At 42.3% G+C, this 16927-nt stretch overlaps 1 long non-coding RNA gene across 1 annotated transcript in view; it reads right to left on the reverse strand.

Moving 5' to 3' along the window:
* Window positions 1-8632: 8632 nt before the first annotated feature.
* LOC141783125 (uncharacterized) overlaps window positions 8633-16927 on the reverse strand; it is a 35570-nt gene continuing 27275 nt past the window's right edge. Inside the window, exon 3 of the long non-coding RNA XR_012597216.1 lies at window positions 8633-8726. This is a non-coding gene — a long non-coding RNA (uncharacterized LOC141783125). The remainder of the gene's footprint in view (window positions 8727-16927) is intronic.

Below are 16927 nucleotides of genomic sequence, written 5' to 3' on the forward strand. Positions count from 1 at the left end.
ATCAAAAAGTTTCCCGGCCTCACCAATGTTACGTCTCATTGCACAAAAAACATTTAATCATCTCTTTTATGAGGACAGACCTTTTAAAAACCCAGTAAATTGTTTTGGGTCTTTTCCGGTTAAACTCTTTTCTTCAACTCCCTCTGGTCCAAAGGGATGTGTGGTATTGAGTTTTCTCTTGTACAGACCACTGCTGCGAGCCTTTAACGGCATCAGAGTGGAAATGATTGTTGGCTGTTTCTTACGGATTTGGACTAACAGTGTGGTCCATGTACAGATGTACAGACATGATTCTGTCACTCAGTGATAAGAACGCGAGATGAAGATATCACTACCAGTCCAGTGATGTCTAACAAACATTTTAACAAAGGTTTTTTTAACTTGAAGATTGTTATGTTTAACACATTAATCATTGCAGTGCATGCTAGTTAATGTCAATTAAAGGTCCTTTTCAAACAATCTGTAGACATGACGGAGGCCCTGCTGCAGAATTAGTAAGCATCTAGACTATAGGCGGTTTAGAAGAAGTGGACGTAGTCACCATGACGTCACCCATTGGTTTGTTGACTGCCGTTTTGAAGCCTTGAGTTGGACGTTTTGGCCGTCGCCATCTTTTGATCTTTGCAACCAGAAATGACACGAGAGGGTGGAGCTAAGAACAACCGAACGCTGAATAAGACATTTCTAGGCGACCAAAAAGGTTATAATTAACTTTCATGAAAACAAAAAACACACTTTGAAAGGGTTAAAGTTGTAAGACGAAAACACGGACAACTCCCAGACTGGACAACGCCGCGGTAACAACCTGTCAATCACAAGATAGCCACGCCCTAAAGCGTACCCTGCTTTATGGTCTATTTGACTCTAAATGGGACCATCATTTACTAAATGAACATCATACTGTGTTGAAGAAGACTTGAAACAAGCAATTGAGACCATAAACTCATGTTTACAATGTTTACTGAGGTAATAAATCAAGTGAGAAGTAGGGTCATTTTCTCATAGAACTTCTATACAATCAGAGTCAAGTTTAAGGCATTTCCGCATTGGCTTCTCTTTTCAGACCCGGAGGTTGCCCATTGGTCCAGACAGAAAACGGCACTGCATGAGAATGCAAGCTGTGTTGGTGGGGGCATGTTGTTTCAGGTACCAGTGAGACAATGAAATATGAACCAGGACGTCCAGTTTGAGGAACAGATCCATTAGCTTGAAGGCTTATCAGATGACAAAACACTGCACAACACTAGAACGTTATCACAGTGACAATAACGCCATCTTCGTTTGCAACCATTGCGAGGTTAACAGTAGAAATACTACGTACGTCCATCCATCCATCCATCCATTATCTGTAACCGCTTATCCTATTCAGGGTCGCGGGGGGGGCTGGAGCCATTAACACTCACATTCACACGTACGGCCAATTTAGAGTCAACAATTAACTTGCATGTCTTTGGACTGTGGGAGGAAGCCGGAGAACCTGGAGAAAACCCACGCTAACACGGGGAGAACGTGTAAACTCCACAGCCATTTGCCAAAGAGTTTACAATCATTATACTCTTCCAGTTCGCTTCTGCAGCTACGGTGTGTACTGTAACTGTGGCAACTATGGGAACCACTTGGAGGAAAACAAACCAAATTATAGCCAGTTAATGCTATCTGAGTACTCCTGAGAACAATTAGCTATGTCACATGAGTTTGCAAAGATATTAATGAAGAAAGGGGGCTTGGAGCAACACCAGCTTCAAAGTTAGATTATTCTTTATATGACCTAAAAACAGTGAATGGTTGTCTGTCTCTATGTGTCAGCCCTGTGATGGACTGGCGACCTGTCCAGGGTGTACCCCGCCTTCGCCCAATGTCGGCTGGGATCGGCTCCAGCCCCCCCCGCGACCCCTAACGGGATAAGCGGTTGCAGATGAGGATGAGGATGAGGATGACCTAAAAACAGTGTTTATATAGTCATTTTTCTAACCATTCCCTCTCTTTTGTGCTACAACTCCATTTAATATATTACATAATGATAAATCCAGCCTTGCTGTCTGAAAGCACCGTCACTAATACATCCACTGCAACTTTACAGTAGGTTCAGTTTAAAAAATTCAAACTTCTCCTCAAGCCAAGCTATGCCACGGTTGCCCCAGAAATATATATATATATATATATATATACCTCTGTAGAGCTGCCCCCTGCCAAAATACAGCTGACCTGAACTGCTGCCAGCATTCGTGCAAAGAAATGAAAGTGCAAAGTGAATGCTCTGACCTAGCGTTGTCAAAGAAAAGACAAAGAAACTGTATCTCCTTGTGTGACTTACTTGTCTGACATTTTCTTGTTTCTTTATCCCAACCCATTATCATGTTTATTCTAAAACCGAACCTTCCTTTTAGATGACAGATACCCACAGGAGAGAAAGAGAGGTGAAGGGTGGGGGGGGGGAAGACAGAGGGGGAGATAAAGCAAGAGACGGGAAAAGTCTGTGAGTGCGAGAGAGGTAGATAGAAAGAGAAAGACAGCGAGGGAGAGAGGGAGAGTCAGTCAGAGCGGCAATCAGCTGAGCAGACAGGCAAGTCACCTCTACTGTCAGTCAACGCTCCCCCCCCCCTGTGACCAGAGGACTAAATGAAACACGGCCTTAGAGGTCCTCCATGTTGTCTTCTGTTTCATCCTCTTCCACCATCACTCTTCATCTCCTTAACAGACATCTAACATTTAGTCATGGAGCCCTGGAGACTGTGTGGCTGGTTGGGGGGGACCGAGGCTTTGCCGACTGCCAAGAGACCATGTAAGCACTGACCTCCATTACGGTGCAATTAAACCACTCGTGTCCTCCTCCAAGGTAAGAGAGCACCTCGTTTCCTTTCGTCTATTCCTGCTTTCCTCCCACCTCGCTTTTATTCAACGCCATCCCTTTTGTTCCTCATTAAAACATCACATCCATTTAGCGAACTCTACTTTGACATATTGTGCAGCATGTTGTTATTGTTTGACCCAGGCTATTACCTCCGGGGCTACCTGGAGGCAGAGAGGACAGACGGGGGCTAATGTTCATGTCAGCCACTAATTGCTGGTTTTATGCTGATAAAAACGGGGTCAGAAGTAAAAAAAATATCTATTCTCAGACATTCAGGCTGATGGCAAAACATCAATAGACAATAAGTTATAACCTGCTGCTGTGTGCTGCAATGATCGTGGAAATGGGGCAAGTAGAAGCTTTCCATCACATGACAAAGAGACAGTGGGAGCTTCAGCATTTAAACATCAGCTGTCAGATCATTTCATGGACCAGAGAAACCGCATTTGCTCTTCCTGTGTGCTTTTAAATACCACAGAACAAATGAATGAATCAATCTTTCGCTTTCACACTCAAGCAGTCTTTGCCAATTTAGGAAAAGACAAGTAACCTTGGATCGTAAAAAAAAAAAAAGGAAATGTTGCTGCTGGATCCATCCACAGGCTAAATTAACATATCTACTGATGGGGTGGGGGGTTCTTTTTAAGTTTTGGAGTAGTGAGAATGCAGAAAAAGGCGTTAATTTTAAAGTCTGTGGGGATACTTCGACACCCCGCAGGCTGCATCATTATAGGCGATATCTTGGTGGAAAACATGCCCAGGGAGCAGCTCCTGGCTCTGAGACAGTACAGTGTTTGAAATCACACAGAATCTTTGAAAGCAAACTTTAGTGTTTGTTTGGAGTTTCCTGAAGCCTCTCTTTTCATAACCCCCTTAACAGGTTACGCGCTCACCTCAATTCACCCTTCTCCTCTAATTATAGGCTGCTTGTTTTTCTATAAGCCCGGCTGTGCCTTTGAATTCAGAGTGTTATTCATCTTATTTTCCTGACAGCTTGTTCCTAGTTTGGTTTTGAAGAACTTTTTCAATTGTCCTAACCTTATTTTGCATCGCACAGATTGGTATTTGCTCCAACTATTCCGTCCTAAAGACTGAAAACCGCAAGCACAAACACAGCCAAGACGCCTGTCCAAAACAGCGGACATAATCTCTGCCTGAGGGATAAGAGGGGAGAGGGTGAGGACACGGGGGCGGAAGGGAGAGGAGAGCCTCTGACCTGATGTTCTCGCCCCTATCTGCTAATTAGTCCTATTCACTAACCAGATGCTTATAATTAAATTTACATGCGGTGGTGAATAGCCGGATAAAAAAGAACAGATCCATCAGGAGGCCACGAAACAATACACAAGAACATAAAAAGCTTATTAAGGGAGACAATAAAGGGAGGAGACCCCCAGAGCACTTCAAACACCATCTTGAGCTGTGCCCTGGAAACATCCGCCCACCTTCACCCGCCTCCCCTCCTCTCCCTCCCTTCCTGTGTCACATTTTCTCTCCACCTTTTCCTTTCCCCGCTCTCTTCTCTCAATCATGTTTTTGCGTTCGACCGTTGATTTGCACTCTGGCTCTTTCATTCTGCACCTGTCCCACGGTGGGTTGTTTGTTGTCACGCAGGCTACCAGAGGCAGGCCCTCTCCCCTCTGGAGATGTTCAGAGGAGGAGAAGAGGGGAAGAAAGAACAAGCTCCCCTTTAATGCAGTGTTGGCACAGTGCCCTGGCTGATGGAACTATAGCTGCAGAAGGAGAACAACAACAACCTCCCCACACAACAGAAAAGCCTTACTCACTCACTTACTCCCACTCCGATGCTCTGGCTAGTTAATTATTGCTCAGAGCTATTTAAATGCACCTAATTAAAACAAATGTAAAGTAGATCATTAGTTGAAAGATGTTCGCTCCCTGTTGTAGGGGGAAACTGATGGCAAGGCCGCGGGAATTAGCGGTGCAGCACCCCCCAGCGAAATGTAGACAAACTACAATCATAATTTAGAATTACAAAGATTTATTTTAATAAATGGAAATAATTATTGATGTTAACCCCCTCCCCCTTAGTCATTATTATGAATTAAATGACTTGGTAAGAAATTAAACACATAATTGATCAGAATGAATCTACTATTTTCACCAAGAGCGAGGCTGGCCGCTGTCGCTCATGCATGAATAGTGGTGGGAACTTCCCGGGTCAACAGTTTGTGTGCTTGTACAGATATCAGCTAAAACTAGGCTTGCCGCGGTAGTCGATGTTACCGGTGTTACACGGTGGTCAGGCATACACCGATTACATTACTTGCCCACCGCCCACACTGTTGTTTTGCTTTTTTTTATAGAAATAAAACCCATTTATTTAATTTTCACGTATCAGCGCCGTGTTATCAATACATAGTCGAACTACGGACGCTACAAACTGAAAGGGAAAGTGTCTGCTCCGTACACAGCAGGAGTCAGATTTCACACACACTGGACAAGAAAAAGTTGGCAGACAAGACGATGGCGGGGGAAAGGCAAAAACACATATTTGGCAATATTTCAGATTTAAACCCAATGCTATTAGGGAACCATAACCATAAGGGAAACTTTTTCCCTGTTGCATCCCTAGCTACAACATGGCACAAAAGCGTGTTTCGGCTTTCTTTAGAATTCCATCCCGGGCTTAAAAGCCTAAAAGATCTGAGGTAGAAAACTCAGCAAGTGAAATCGGAAGAAGTAGCAGCAGCACATCTCGTTCTACAACCAAACCTGTCACTCCCGGAGCGACCCTGCTAGCAACAGACAGTGAAGGAGCTAACGTTAACCAACCAGCACTGCCCCTAAATGCACGAACGCTGACCAGACAAAGGTGGCAGCGAGGGGAGTAACGGTAACGTTGTCAACTCAGCGATGCCAGCCACGGGACCAGACTTTTCCAGGTAGACGTTTTGGAGATGAGGATGTTTCCCGTTCCTTTCAGCATCAGCGGTTTGACAAATGGAGGTCGCTACGCTACGACAAAAGATTGCGCTTTCTGTTTTGCCTGTATCCAGACTGTTGAGAAAGAAACTGGTGGCTTCCCATCAGCATGGGAGTAAAGATGGGCTTTTCATTGAGAAAGGATTTTTTTAACTGGCTCAAGGCCTCTGCAAATTTCAGTTTGCACAAGAAATCAGCCATTCATAAATTCATAAATATGCCATTTGCATTCTTGCCAAGTTAGAGAAAACACCAATAAGACCAGCAAACAGAAAGTAATGTCCTAATTATAATTACCGTAGCATTCCTGAGACGAAGGGGTGACACCGATGTACTCTATGAGCTGATGCTGCAACGGACCTATAATTTATCCAAAGAAAGAGAGTGGATAACGAGGAGGGATAATTGGATGTCCGACACTATACAGAATGAGATAATCGAACAGTTTGCTCAGGCTGTTCAAAGGGAAATACTAACTCGTGCATCAGACGGCCCCGTTCTATGGACTGACAGCTGACAGCATCACGGATATCAGCACTACGGAACTATTCTCATGTAATCTTCAATTTGTTGACAGCAATCTTGAGTCTCACTGCAAGTTCTTAGGATTTTACACAAGCCCTGACACAACAGCAGAAACCCCCTTTAGGTGTTTGAAAGACATCTTTGTGAGACTGAACATCCCTTTGGATCGCATTCAAGGATTGATGCTTTGATGGTACAAATAACATGTCGAGCCGCTTGTCCCCTAGTGTTTGTATGTTTTCATTGCAACAACAACTCCCTGGACCTTGTGCTACAAGAAGTTGCATGTGATGTGAGCCCAGTAGCTGAGGGGTTAAACTTTGTGCAGGGTGTTGCAGGTGTTATCAAAGAAAGAATTATCAAAGAACACTTTTTGGCTGTGATGACATCATTGTCAACAAGATGCTGTGTGTGTGCACAAAAGACCTTTTGCTCAAAGTACACTGTTGCGCAAAAAGGCACTGAAAGGAAGAACTCTCTTCAGCCTCCTCTGCTTGATGCCATTGAGTGTAGGCTCAAGGTCAAAGTAGTGGCACTGAGAGATGACAACATGGTGGCTGAAATGGTAGTTAAGTGTGCGCCACCCATGGTCTGAAGAGGTCAGCCCTGAAGCGTTGTCACGGGCAACAGGTGAATTCAAATGGAGAGCTGAGTTTTATGAAGCTGCGGATTTAGTTCAGTCTGAACTCAGCAGGAGTTTTAGGCCAGCGCGGAATGAAAACAGTGGCATTCAGGGAGAAAACCATAATTCTCCCAAAGAGCTATACACCTTCAGCTCCAGATGTTGGGAGACGTGTGTAAAGGGGCCTATTGCCCATGCGAGGCAGTACAAAAGGTTGTCTCTCCAACCTGCGCCCTCAAACCAGAGCTCTATTTGGAGAAGCAGAAAATCAAAACTCTGTATTAGGCTTTCCAGGCATTCCTGGGCTATCACATTCAAAAGTATGGACCGGACAGACAGACAGACACAAAGACAACCCAAGAACATAATGCCTGCGGCCACGGCTGTCATCAGCGTGGCAGCATAATAAAAAGATGGATGTAATAATTGCATGTCTGTGACAAGACCCAAACTCCAGTCTCCTGCATGAAAGTCAGGCGAGCTACATTCCCATCCTCCCCACCCTGACTCTCCATCTCGCTGCATAAAGGGCACACTACTTCCTGCACTGACCGTTGGCATTTGACATAAATTGTGAGGTGTAGAATAACTGTCTGACACGGATGTAATTCCACAGGAATGATGGCCACAACTAGTAGTAATAAATTGTAATAAACAAGAAATATCTTCAATTTAAAAAAGAGAAGAGAAAAGAAGAGTAAAGGTAAATCAGAGAAGACCCGCTCCACCCTCCGGCAGTATGAGGGGCCCTTCTCCTGTGTCAGCCTTTAATTAACTATTGACCGTGCCACCAACGGAAACCAAGAAGCAGTAGACAAAAAAACCTGGGCTAAAGGCTAATGGCCTGAGAACGCGATACATCCCTTAAAGGTCCTGCTCTGCTCATCGCTTCTCCCAGTTTAGGCAGCGTTTCAAATCCGCTCTCAGATCCGCCTCCTGCAGCCGCCACACACCGTCAACTTCAGTCTTTCCAGAATGTACGGATTTGTCTGATCCAAGTCTGACAACAATTACGTACTCGCACAGACGCTGCCAACACATAAAGGCATCTCTGTGCACACACACACACACACACGTCAGCATGTATGGCTTCAGTGTGTACCTGTATGATTGAATTGGCAGAAAGACAAAGCAAGTGAAAAAGAGGAAAATGGCTGTGAATGTGGCATTACTGCCGGTATAATTAGCATCATGCACACACAGCATATATACACACACACTCAAGCCACAGGGACCCTGTTTTTACAGCCCACAGTTTGACAGGTGCCCATATGCAAAACACATACGCCGACGCACAAATTATATATGCACAGAGGGAGAGAAACAAACAGTCCTCCGGTTATGCGCCGCAGCGCGCCAAGGTCTGGCCCCTATAGACTGGAATCTTGAACCACCGACAATACGCACCCGAGTCAAAAGTTCAGTTTTAATGACGTGACATCCCACATGATTAATTTGGTGTCTTTTTTATACCACATGATAGTTTGTAGAATCTATAGGTTATTCATTGTGTGTGATGTAAGCTAAGATACAGATAACGCAGAATAATTGATACTGAGAAAAGAGGTGTTGTGAGGACATGAGATAATTAACAAGCACAATCAGTCTATCACTACACTCCCCCGTTAGATATAGACACCTAATGCAAATTAGCAATAATTAAGGGGGAGTTTTTGTATTTTTTTTTTACCTGTCCATCGTCGTCTGTCAGTCATTTTCTCTTATGTATGTGAAGAATAATCATCACCTGCAGCACTGAGGGTGTACAGCTCCGTTCCACACCTGTAATTACAGTGAAGTAACGCTTAGCAGACACATTTGATTGAAGTATGAGCAAGCACGCAAATTATGTACAGGGATATGCAGTCACAGGTACTAGGAGAGGACACACGCTTGGTTCTCTGGGTCTCCTTTATCTTATAATGAGTCTCCGTGGTCTACAAACAGGCACACATACATTTTCATAAATGATGGGTGGACCACAGTTGGCAGAGAAAGTGAGCAAATGGCTCAGTCTCAGGCATCATGAATATCAATGCAAGATGGGGAATATGACAGTCCTGGCAAACAAATCTCCAGCACTTCCAAACCCTAAACTGGACCAGGAAATGTCCCAAGGCTCGTGATGACCGTCCTGTTTATTTCTGCCTTCATCATGTTTTTCAGTGTTTACAATAGAGTCCTAATCAAATGCGAGAAGTCTATTGAGACGCAATCAGCACCATGCTGACTTTTCAGTATGAATTATTTGGTATACAATAGTATGATATCTTAATTTGAAGGTATAAATGCTTAAAAAATGTATTAAGCTGCACAGACAATAGAAATCAGTTGATTACAGTCTAATGTGGTTTATCATGTTAGCCTATGAAGCTAAATAAATCACGAGAACATTAATTTTCCTAATGATTGTGCTAATGTAATCATTGTTAACAATCTCGACCATTGTTAAAAAAGACTGTCAATGTGCGCCACACTCGTTTGGGTATTTGTTCAGATTTTTCACTGGAAATCTGCAGGTTTGTTTCATAGCATAAAACAGAAAGCCCGTTACTGTTCTTCCTTCAAAAACAGAGCTAAAGCTGTGAGTGTTTCTCATGATGGCAGATGGTGCAATAAGTGAAAGGCTGATGGAAGACTCACTTGCATGCTTGAGCTTGTTTATCCTCTTCAGACAGAGAAAACCTCGCCATAACAACTGACATATGTGCGACAAGAACCAATGTGGTGAATCGTTCTAGTAAGGCTATCAATCATCTTCTCCACAATCTCATTTTTTGCAATAGTTATACCAATGTATCACTATTTACGCCCAAATCTTTCAAACTTAATGTGAAAGATAAGTTGTCGATGTTTTCATTCATGCTGTTACTGATAAACATTGTTTTGTCTGACCTTGTGTTGTGGGTGTTATTACAGTAAATGTTTGACATATTTTTGCACCCAATTTGACTGTTATCAGGCCATTAAATGGGCATTATCAGGTCATTAGGGGCCTACTACACTTACTACGTTGTAAAAGTGAAAGCGAAACTAAAAAGCAAAATGTTCTAATATGTAAAAAATGCATGAAACACAAACAAAAAGGCTTCTTTAGGATTAGGCAACAAAACCACCACCATGAGAATAGATGATAAAACCTACTATTGGGTGAAGTAGGCCCCTAATGACCCACATCTATGGTGCTTACAGCATCCAATAACACCTATTTAATGGCCTGACAACAGTCTAATCGGTTGATTTTTATCACATGCTTTATGTATTTTGTCATGTTTTACTTGGCTGTTATACAAATTTCCCCTTGGGGACAATACAGTTATAGTGCAGTGCCTCAATACTATTTTGCAATATCATATCATTTCAAATCTAGCAAAGCATTAATGCCCTCAAGTCTCAGAGCTGGTGTAGTGTAGTGTATTAGAATAAGTCCAAGCGTCTGGTTGGAGTAAATGAGAAAAAGGCAAGTGGTCGTTACCTGTTGGCTCTATAACACAGGAGAGCCGATAGTAGTACAGGAGTCAATGGACAGCCGGCCCTTCCACTACAATAGTATTATGAGCAGGATGGATGGTTGAGCCATGACATCGATATCTACTTATCCATGTGTCCATCTAGAAATCGGCTGAGAGGAATGTGATTAAAAGGCTGCGTGATTCATGCTTTCAATTCTATTGATCTCCTTATATAAACCATTACTAGAGCCTCACACACACACATAGCACATAGGAACACACACACACACACATATAGATGCTCCGTCCATGTCTATAAATATCAACCTGAGGTAGACTGACTGACGACCTTATTTCCTCTCCCTCACACACCCACGCACTCTCACACACTCTCTCACACACACACACACACACACACACACACACTACAGTAACGCAGGCCTTCATATTGCTGGGGCAAGCTAGACAGCTAGTTTGCTGTGAATTTAAAGCGATAAGCTGAGCAGTGGCGAGCCGTAGCTATTCCTGGACGTTAGGTGCACAAAACCGGGCACTGCCGGAAGATTTATCTCCTCCTCTGAAATTTCATTTGGGGAAGGAATAATAAGGCATAGGAAATGAAAGTTAATCACGAAGCCTTGCTCTCTTTCTCCCGCTCCTCTCTCTCTCTCTCTCTCTCTGTGACATTGGCTTTGAAAGCTTAGCTGAGGCCTGCTTTATTTAGTCGGGAAAACCTTTTGTCTTTCTTTCCCCCCCTTGCAACCTTTTAAATGCTTCATAAATCAGAAACAGCAAGAACACTTCTGATGGTTTGTTGTCCCGCAGAAACTAATTACAATGAGAAAGCCCTTCCACCAGTGAAACAAACTAGAATGAAATGGTTCGCCATCCATCGCCCATTAGAGAGGTGGGTATGTTAGAGAGCATAAGGAGAAGATTGGAAAAGGATTCAAGATGCAGCCGTAATGTGTCTCTTATTATTTCCTTATTATTTAGATGCATTCTTATTTCCCTTTAATCACATTTCTCAATTTCTACACAGTAAATTATGTGGAGTGTTACAGTATATAGAGCAATACTGTGATAAAAAAGTAATTATAAGTGAAATCAATTTTTTTTATTCAATCAGAAACAATATAACCTGCACACACAGAGCTACTGACCACGTTATTCTCCAGTTAAGCTCTCATTCCGGATGGAGGTATAGTTTACCCTGAAATGTAAACTCAATCAATATTTACCTCATGCCAATCTGAACCTTCGAGGCATTTTGTTTCACCAAAAAGCATTAAGTGTCCATCAATTTTCTCTGAAAAGGTCATGCTTTTGTGTTTTGAAGGTAGCAAAAAAAAAATTCTGGGGACCCACTTTTTAAAAATGACAAACCGTTGCAACCCAATTCACAATAAGCTTATTCTGCTAGAAATCATGATAAGAGCAAATCTGTGCGTAAATGAACGTTCTTGACCATTTTTACTGCCATTTCCGCATCATAATATATTATCTTGAAGAGGTAAAACGGCCATTTCGAAGAGATATACGTTTGATAAATCATACTTTGTTTTATAAAATCTCCTGTGATCGACCCATCTGTGGGTCACGACCCAGTCTTTGGGAATGACTGGCCTACATCATTTTTCTTTTATGGTGACCTGCTCCTTTAAGCTGCTTGCACACTATGATTCTACCCTTTGCCCTTTCCCCCCTAACCTGTAGAGTCCAAGGCACAGCTAAAATATTTCAAAACAAAAAGTGTAAAAATGTGCATCTTAACTTTTTAATGGAAAGATGTGTCCATGTTTTCTTCTTTAAGCTGAGTTGCCATTAAATGTAAAACAAAAGTGAAAGCTGTTCATATATCGCAGTATTCAATTTAAAATCAAATTAAAGTATGCATGAACAAGTCCTCATGATATGATCTTCAGCTCTATGAAGCATTAACATTAACCATTAACATTGGATTTAATTACTTTTTGAAAGGTTCACTGGTGCTAAACCCACTGAGAATTAACACCCAACTCTGAAGGTTTTTGCAGCTTTTAACAACTTTTAGCTTTTAGTTTGGGTTTTCCTGCCTGCACATACACGTTTTAAAGTTTATTTTTATACCTGGATGTTACTGAAAACCAAAACATAGGAGTCCTCTGGATAATTAAAATATTGCTTTTGATTATAAATGTTAGGGCTAGGGGAAAAAAAATTAACAAAGCATAGTAACGCAATATTTTGAATGGCAATATTGTATCGATACACGGACGTAAAGTATCGACCTTTTATTATATAAACCTCTTAACAATCCGATGGCTGGCCGCTATTCTGTCTTTCAGAGGTTGTTGCAGGCTCAGTCTTAAATCTAAAAGATACTGGTATCATATGGAACTAAAAACCGCAAAGAACCGATTGGTACCAAGCATATAGCTTCTCAGCAAGAACGCGAAAGTTATTCTCCAAAGTTACACTCCAAAGTTACACTATATTTTGGTGAGGAAAAACTTGAATGGCCTATTTAAAATGGGTCCCTTGACCTCTGACCTCAAGATATGTGAATGAAAACTCTGAGATGAACAGAGTGAAAACTGTAGCTTATTAGATAAAAACAGATGTTGACGAACAGCATAATTTGTAGTTGAAAAAAGGTTATAAATCGCAATATATATATATATATATATATATGTATATATATATATATATATATATGTATATCTAACCAGGGTTAGCAACTTTGAAATGGTGGGTGGATGGTTGGACCTGTACAAAGGCTTCAAAGCTCAAAAAAAGGCATTCAGTTCCACTTGAGTAACAGTATTTTATTCAGTTTTTCACTTGAATACACTTTTCCACTTCTTTTTTTCCCATCTCTTTTAACCTTATGTTTAACAGATTAATATTGGACTCTGTTTAAAATGCACTCAACCTGACCTTCTGTTTTGATCACATGTAATTGAACAGAAGCGCCAAGATAGAGAGGGGAAAGGGGAAGAAATGAATTGAAGAGAATAAAAACACTATTTTTTTTATGCTTGTGCCTCTCCAGTAACCTACAGAGCAGCTAAATTGAAATAAGCTATTAAAATGACCTCGGTATCTGCAGCTGCTCCCCAGCTTCTCCAGTAAAACTTTAAAATACACTTGATGCAAATAGGTTGAAACATGCAAACAGACTCTTATATTAGCATAGTGGATATAGGGCTGTTTATTGCTGTAGTTTATGATGGGGAACCCAGAGAGTGATTTTTATAAGGCACAGGGATGTAAAGGCTTCAGGCTTTACGGTTGTTGAGCGCTGATAGCAAAAACCAATAGCATATTCCTCTAAAGCTCGTTCCCCTTATTGAGATCATAAGGTTTCGGCATTAATTCAGCCATACATGTGAGCAAACACACAGATAAATACGCCACAGACACCTTCTAATGTGCTAGATGGAGTGTAGTCAAAAGCTTGAATGCAACCATTAAGCAGTGGTTGATGAATCCAATTTTCTTTGAATAAAGGAAAGCTGCTGTCTGTCATTCCTCTCTGCAAGTCACTTAACCTGAATCGCTTGTGTAAACACACTGTGGGATAAATGGGTATTATCTTAGAGGAGGCCAAGAGACGGCAGAGCAGAGGGGTGACGGAAATAACTAGAAAAAAAGCTATCGCTTCCTCTTCCTGGACAATGAGGACGGCTGTAATGAGTATTGGTGTGTGTGTGTGTGTTTGTTGGAGGGGGAGCAGGAGAAAGATGGAGAGGCGGCGATTGGGAGAGCGAGACAGACAAGAAGAGGCAGAGAGAGAGAGGGAGGGGGGGATCACTGTAATGAGGTGTCTGAGACGCTGATGTGTTTTCAGCGATACGCTGCGTAACGCTAACAGTTCTCTGAGCAGGGTGCTTTAACATATACGCCTCCTGACCAAGCCGAGCTCAGCCAGATTGCCTCTCAAAGATGTGATTGTGGTGAGCAGGGCCGTGATTGGCTGCTGTGCTCACCTGCCGGTTAGAGAGAGGACAAAAGACTTTCTTTCTTTCCCCTGTTGATCAGTTTTAATTTCCTTTTGTTACCGGGCCACTCCACCGTTTTCAGGCACGATGATTAGGTGTCTCATCACGAGGAGTGCCACTCCTCCTGAGGAAATAGTTGTATAATGTAATTTTTTTGGGCTCTGAGGGGAGCTCTCTAAAGTTCAAGAAAATAACCCTGGTGATATCATCCTTATTTCGAATTGAGCCGGGATAGTTTGGGTATCGTATGAGGTACTTACAGTACGTACAGTAGATAACAGTCGGCGCCCCCAGCTTGGAGAAGCAGACAGGAGTTACCGCGCGGAAGCAAAGCAATGTACTGCTGTGGACAGGGGCAGCAGCAAAATGTATTTTAGTGACCTAAAAGAAAGGACCACCTAATAAAATCATTGTCACTTTAAGTGTATGCTATATTTAGTATATTTTCACCGCTTTACCTTGCCATCAGACAGCACTTTCCGATGGGGAACTGAAACCGTTGTATCCATCTATGCTCTAGCCAAAGCCACCAGACTCACCTCACAGCACACAGGGGTTAGTTTGTTTGAGCTATAGTGTGACTTTGGTGAATCCGAACTAGCCAAAGTCACATAATAACCCAGCAACTCCCGTAAAATGACTGTTTTTTTTAATGAGTCTGGTTGCTTTGGCAAGAGCATTGATAAGGCTTCAGTTACCTGTCGGAAACATAGATGTACAGCTTTCTCACGTCAAGGTAAACCGGCGAAAATATTCAGAATATAACGTTCACTTAAATTGATATTGATTTTTTTAGGCGGGCCTTTCTTTTAGGTGGCTAAAATACATTTTACCAGCCTCGTCCACAGCAGTACATTGCTTTTGCGGTAATTCCTACCTCATACAACCCCACTTCAAAACACCCAATCTATCCATTTAAGACTCCACCTTCATAACAGAAAGCCTGTGTTAAATGTGGAATTTGAAGAACGTAGGTATTTACTAGTCAGGTAGGGTCTAATGAAAAACGAGATGCATTATGGTAATTGGAGAATCCAGTGTTTTTGGATCTTGACCCACAGCAGGGATTAAAAGTCAGGTCATTTCAGCCTCTACTGTGTAGATTGTGTTGACCATTCTTTTCATCTGTTTCTAAAGTCTCACAACTTTATTAAAGTGCATCACTTGAGTGCCTTTTTAATGCCATTACTGTGTGTGGCATACAGTATATTGTCAAGATTTCTTTAGGGTGTTTCCCTTGGATTGAAACTCTCTATGCAGCTTTGGCACAGATTTTGTTTGACATTTCTGAAGCTCTATTAGCTGGTGCAATCTACAATGTTTTCAAAATCTCAGAATTGCTGCAGTGTTCACGCTACAAGACTTTTTTTTTTTTTGTCCCAGGCTGTTGTCATGTTGACATGAGGCTGCACAAATGACACAAATGATCTCAGATGAGGTGTACTGATTACAAGAAAAACTCCAGAGATCTGTGACTGGAGCGAATGATTCAATGAGATTCAACGAAATCACATGAGACGTCACGGTGTATGTGTATATCTGCTTCCTCCCTCTTTCCCTGCCACCAATTTGCCTGTTGCACTCTAATTGGATACTGTTCATCTCCCATCTCAGACTCATGGTAGAGATGGTTCACAGCATGAACTCAACAACCAAGAGTGTGAATTCTGTGACGACTCAAGGGGTTTTAGTCTCAGATCCCCAATATTTCAAGTTGATTTTTTATTAGCGGTAGTATCCCTTAAGCATTTTTCATTTTGATTGCCTGGTGCTCTGTAGTCGATCCATCTCCCATTTTCCCTTCCTCTCTTATACCCGTCACTTGTCCCTATTCCCTCCCTTCTCCGTTATCTGTTCTCTCCTGCCCGGGGCCAAGTCTCCTGCCTTGTGGAAAACTCCTGTCTGCCAGTGGGAGCTAAAACAGCACTAACACATCACCCAGCATGACACAACAGCCACAAAACTGTGTGTGCGGGTTTACGTGCGTTGGCATGGATGTATGTGTACATGTGCAAAGTATAGATCTGTGTGTGTGCGTGTGTGTGTGTGTGAGTGTGTGTGTGTGTGAGTGAGTAGGGATCACTTTGAGACATGCCTCGTTTTCCAGGCAGACAAATAAGAAAATGCATGACAACTCTTGCATGACAGCCCTGTCATCGCCCATCCATCAATCAACTTTGCAACATATATATGCACACAGAGAGCGCATACATACACACACAGAAATGCTCACATCGTGCGAGTGTAGAAAAATATGCTGATGGAATGTCATGTCGTTTATCGTCCAATATACAGTAGAAAGAGAAATGGTGAGAAATAGGTTGAGGGCTGAAGAACTGAACATGACACCTCAAAAAACCTGTTGGCGTTTAGGCTCTGGCCCATTTTTCTCCTTATTTCTGTTCATTTGGTCGTCACTGGATGTTTGTAGGATGTCACATTGAATTCTGCTCCGTCTCGGAGGACGGATGGGGACAGGGACACTATCTGAACAGGTGGATGGAGATGGCGAATGAATAAAAGAAGCTGACAGATGAAAAAATTATAG

This window comes from Sebastes fasciatus, chromosome 15, assembly GCF_043250625.1.
Source record: "Sebastes fasciatus isolate fSebFas1 chromosome 15, fSebFas1.pri, whole genome shotgun sequence".
NCBI lineage: Eukaryota > Metazoa > Chordata > Actinopteri > Perciformes > Sebastidae > Sebastes > Sebastes fasciatus.